Source organism: Salvelinus namaycush, chromosome 28, assembly GCF_016432855.1.
Source record: "Salvelinus namaycush isolate Seneca chromosome 28, SaNama_1.0, whole genome shotgun sequence".
NCBI classification, from domain to species: Eukaryota; Metazoa; Chordata; class Actinopteri; order Salmoniformes; family Salmonidae; genus Salvelinus; species Salvelinus namaycush.
In genome coordinates, this window is record NC_052334.1 from 18325632 (window position 1) to 18331631 (window position 6000).

The following is a 6000-nucleotide window of genomic DNA, read 5'->3' on the forward strand; positions in this document are numbered from 1 at the left end:
GAGGACCTTGGCATGTCGTTTTAGAAGCTCCCGTTTTAGCTCCTAGATATATCCGGCTCTGTTTTTATTCGATATAGGCTTTAAAGACATCATAATCTTGTTATTTTAAACCGATTTATATCAGTTTATGTCAGTATATTGCGATTTTCGGGTATTTCATTTTCTGGCGTTGTAGGAAGTTGGGTATCTCTCTCTCGCATGCCATTGTTTACTGCTAATTGCAACGTGGAAGATGACTTTCTCCAACCCAGCAACGATTCTTTTGGACAAAGGACACCTATCCCAAGATTCTGATGGGAGGTCATCAAAAAGTAAGAACTATTTATGCTGATAATTCATTGTTCTGTTGAAAAAAGTCAAATGCATAAGACGCCATTACTTGCAGTGTAGCCTTGCTTTATCGCACCCTGTATTGCGCAGTAACGTTAATTTTAAAAATGTAATTCAGCGATTGCATTAACTTCTTGCAACTATAGGGGGTGCTGTTCCGCATTAGCATATTTGTGTCTCCAAATTAAACTGCCTCGTGCTAAATTCTTGATCGTACAATATGCATATTATTGTTATTATTGGATAGAAAACAGTCTATAGTTTCTATAGGAGTTGAAATTTTGTCTCTGAGTGGTACAGAACAATTTCTACAGCACTTTTCATGACAGGGTTCAGATTTCAGAAATTTTTACCTCTGATCTGGGGTCTGTTTTTAAGGCGACAGTGAATGCTATGAAGAAACTGACACTGCCTACGTCTTCCTCTGGGTGTCTGTACGTCATCACGTTTTCAATGAACTCGATGGGATATTCCCAGCCATTATAAAAGCCCAAAATGTACAGAGACCCCCCTTTCTCATCGTGCGCCTGAAGCGTGAAGGCCATCGGACTTGCCTCGTTCCAAATCGTTTTTTAGAGAGTGATATTTCTCCGGTCATGTTTTCAGTCGTTATAGTTGTTAAAAACATCATAATGTAGTTAATTTGAACCGTTTTATAGCAATTTATATCCGTTTAGTGCGATTTTGAGGAATTTATTTGTCGTGCCCTTTTTAGCTTTGGAAACGTTTCGGGGTGTCGGTCGTTGGTGGTGGACATTTCGAAGGACAGAGGACATCTATCGACCAAAAGACGTTTATAACATAGAAAGGATACATTGCCCAAGAATATGATGGAAGATCAGCTCAAAGTAAGCAATATTTAATATGATAAACCGTGTTTCTGTCGAAATATTTTAAACGCATATTTCGCCATTTTGTTTGGTATAGCTTCACCTGGCGAACCCTGTATTGAAAAGTAAGGATAATTTTAAAAATGTAAATCAGCGGTTGCATTAAGAACTAATTTGTCTTTCGATTCCTGTCTACCCTGTATTTTTTAGTCAAGTATATGATTAGCTTTCAATTAAACTAGATCACTCTGATAGATGACGTCAGACATATTGAGGCTTGATTTCCTAGTATTTTTATTGTGTAACCACGGTTTTGTATGGCTAAATATGCACCTTTTCGAACAAACTGTATATGTATGTTGTAAAATGATGTTACAGGAGTGTCATCGGAAGAATTCTGAGAAGGTTAGTGAAAAAATTAATATCTTTTGGCGGTGATTACGTTATAGCGCTCTTTGGCTGGAATCGATGCTCTGGTAACGTTTTCACATGTGGTATGCTAACTTATCGATTTATTGTGTTTTCGCTGTAAAACGCTTAGAAAATCTGAAATATTGTCTGGAATCACAAGATCTGGGTCTTTCCATTGCTATGCTTTGTCTATTCTTATGAAATGTTTTATGATGAGTAAATTGGTCATACACGTTGCTCTATCTAGTAATTCTAGTGGATTTGTGATGGTCGGTGCAATTGTAAACTGTGATTTCTACCTGAAATATGCACTTTTTTCTAACAAAAACTATCCTATACCATGAATATGTTATCAGACTGTCATCTGATGTTTTTTTTTATAGGTTATTGGCTATCAATATCTTAGTTGAGCCGAATTGGTGATAGCACCTGAAGGAGTAAGAAACTGATGGAGTTAGAATAGTGGTGTATTTTGCTAACGTGTTTAGCTAATAGATTTACATATTTTGTCTTCCCTGTAAAACATTTTAAAAATCTGAAATGGTGGCTTTATTCACAAGATCTGTATCTTTCATCTGGTGTCTTGGACTTGTGATTTAATGATATTTAGATGCTACTATCTACTTTTGAAGCTATGCTAGCTATGCTAATTAGTGTGTGGGGGGGGTGGGGGGTGATCCCGGACCCGGGGTAGAGGCTCGTGAAAGGTTAAGAACTAATTTGTCTTTCAATTGCTGTCCAACCTGTATTTTTTTAGTCAAGTTTATGAATAGTTTTCGATAAGAATAGGTGTCTTTCCAAGATGGCGCCGGACAGATTGCTTGAGTATTTGGACACTATTTTCATGGGGGTGGTGGGGGGTGCTCCCGGACCCGGGTTTCTGAGGAAGTAGAAGTTAACCTCTAATTCCTCCCAATCCCGGATCCGGGAGCACCCCCATCAGTAAAAAAGCTGACTAGCATAGCCTAGCATAGCGTCACAAGTAAATACTAGCATCTAAATATCATTAAATCACAAGTCCAAGACACCAGATGAAAGATACACATCTTGTGAATCCAGCCATCATTTCTGATTTTTTAAATGTTTTACAGGGAAGACACAATATGTAAATCTATTAGCTAACCACGTTAGCAAAAGACACCACTTTTTTTACTCCACCATTTTTTTCCTGCATAGGTAGCTATCACAAATTCGACCAAATAAAGATATAAATAGCCACTAACCAAGAAACAACTTCATCAGATGACAGTCTGATAACATATTTATTGTATAGCATATGTTTTGTTAGAAAAATTTGCATATTTCAGGTATAAATCATAGTTTACCATTGCAGCCACCATCACAACTCTCACCAAAGCGACTAAAATAACTACAGAGAGCAACGTGAATTACCTAAATACTCATCATAAAACATTTCTGAAAAATACACAGCGTACAGCAAATGAAAGACAAAGATCTTGTGAATCCAGATAATATTTCAGATTTTTTAAGTGTTTTACAGCGAAAACACAATATAGCATTATATTAGCTTACCACAATAGCAAACCACACAACAGCATTGATTCAAGCCAAAAATAGCGATAACGTATAACCCAGCAAAAGATATTAATTTTTTCACTGACCTGCTCAGAATTCTTCAGATGACAGTCCTATAACATCATATTACACAATACATATAGAGTTTGTTCGAAAATGTGCATATTTAGCGGCACAAATCGTGCTTATACAATGAGAAAAGTAGCCAAGCTGCCAACAAAATGTCGGGAGAAATCTTGGGAGAGGCACCTATTCTAATCGATAACTAATCATAAACTTGACTAAAAAATACAGGTTGGACAGCAAATGAAAGATACATTAGTTCTTAATGCAATCGCTGTGTCACATTTTTAAAATTAACGTTACTACGACATACAGCGTGCGTTAAAGCGAGACCGCACGGAAATTAATGGCGGATTATGCATTTTACATTTTTCAACAGAACAACGAATTAACAGCATAAATAGTTCTTACTTTTTGATGAACTCCCATCAGAATCTTGGGCAAGGTGTCCTTTGTCCAAAAGAATCGTTGCTCGGTTGTAGAATGTAGTCTTCAACGTTGCAATTAGCAGTAAACATTAGCCATGTGGGCCAGACATCACCAACTCCCTAGAACGCAACACTAATAAATATCCGAAAATCGCAATATACTGACATAAACTGATATAACTTGGTTTAAAATAACAACATTATGATGTCTTTAACAGCTATATCGAATAAAAACAGAGCCGGATATATCTAAGAGCTATAACCGGAGCTTTCTACTACGACATGCCAAGGTCCTTCCTGCGTCAGAGCGAAGTGAACAAAGACCAGACCCTTCCTTCCCAAGCTATTTATAACCTCTCAAATCTGCCTAGAGACTCCATTTCAAATCTCACTATTCGCTGACATCCAGGGGAAGGCGTATGCAGTGCATCTCAACCAATAGAAGACAGGCAAATTAATAAACTGACCTGGAAACAGCTTGCAGAATTCTGCATTCTCACATCCTCATAGGAAAAATGCTCTAACTCGAGTTCTGTTTTACTCACAGATATAATTCAAACGGTTTTAGAAACTAGAGAGTGTTTTCTATCCAATAGTAATAATAATATGCATATTGTACGAGCAAGAATTGAGTACGAGGCAGTTTAATTTGGGAACGAAATTATTACAAAGTGCAAATAGCACCCCCTATTGAGAAGAAGTTTTAAGTTGTAGTCATTCAACCATTCACAACCAGAGCTCATTCTGAGTTTGGCTTAGTTTGCCGTGTATTGGGTAATGGGGGCTCTTATAGAAATGTAGAAAAGGGGTTGGTTCATCATTTCCAACCAATTCACGTGGCGTGGCCACTGATTGAGCATATTTTACTTATGAAAACAATCTCTCATTTTAAAAACTAAAATTACATTTAATCTTTTCACAAATAGTTTCATATTTAAACATTTAAATTGCTCAACAATTCCATGTGAATCTGATAACTAGAATGTGTAGACTTGCCAAGATACAGTTTGTCATCCTATCATCAGTAAAAATGTCTCAGACGACAACTGATCTGACATCATATTCTTTAAGTACCAACGGATACTTTCAACTGGTTGGATTACTGAAATATTGTTCGGCTCACAACCTTTTGATGTTACCATACTCTATGTTAACAAAGGGCTTTCCAAGAGTCCATTCTGTAGAGTAGAGAGAGAAAAGGGGGAAAGGTATTTATGGGGGTCATAAACCTCCCCAACAGGGTAACGTCATGACAGTGTGGTCTACAGCTTATCATGAGATACTCTACCTTAGGCGAGCAAAACCTTGAGACTTCCTTAGATTTCGTGCACCAGATGTTGTTTACAAATATACACATGACCGCCACCCAATGTCTTACCAGAGACTGCTGTTCTATCCAGCCGAAACAGCGCAAAACCTGCAAGCTGTATGTTATTCATGTCGTCGTTCAGCCACGACTTGGTGAAACATAAGATATTACAGTTCTTAATGACCCGTTGATAGGATATATGTGATCATTTTCCATTGATTGTACGTTGGCTAATAGGACCGATGGTAAAGGGAGATTACCCGCTTGCCGCAGAATCCTTACAAGGCACCAGGACCTTTGTACTCGATAACTCTGTCTCTTTCTCCTACGAATGATGGGAATGAGGGCCTTGTCGGGCGTCTGAAGTAAATCCTTTCCATCCGTCTCGTTAAAGAAAAAGTATTCGAAAGAAGCTCTTTCGATCATAAGACACAGTGGCAGAAAAATTTGGTACAAAATAAGTTACAAATAATGCGAAAAAACACACACAATAGCACAATTGATTAGGGGATTGTAAAACGGCAGCCATCTCCTCCGGGTGTGCAAAGCTCTTAAAGACTCTTAGGTGTAATAGCTGCCAAAAGTGATTCTAACATGCATTGACTCAGGGGTGTGAATACTTACGTAAATTATCTTATTATCTTTTCTGCCACTGTGTCTTATGATCGAAAGAGCTTCTAGATATCAGGACAGCGATTACTCACCCCGTACTGGAGGAATACTTTAGATTTTTCGGAATAAAATTTTCAATAAATTAGCTAACATTTCTAAAAACACGTTTTCATTATGGGGTATTGCGTGTAGATGGGTGAGAAGAAGAAAAATCTTTCTAATCCATTTTGAATTCAGCCTGTGTGGAATAAGTCAAGGGGTATAAATACTTTTTGAAGGCCCTATATCTATATGTACACACTATGGATCATTATCTGTTGTTTGACTTTCATATAAAAGTCCAATTAGATCAATATAATGAAGATGTTCTCAATATGGCTTATTCATACTCCTTTATCACACACAAACAGTAATGTCAACACAAGCTAAAATAATAACCAGTTTAAATTGTAAAACCAATACTGTAGGCACACAGACAGTT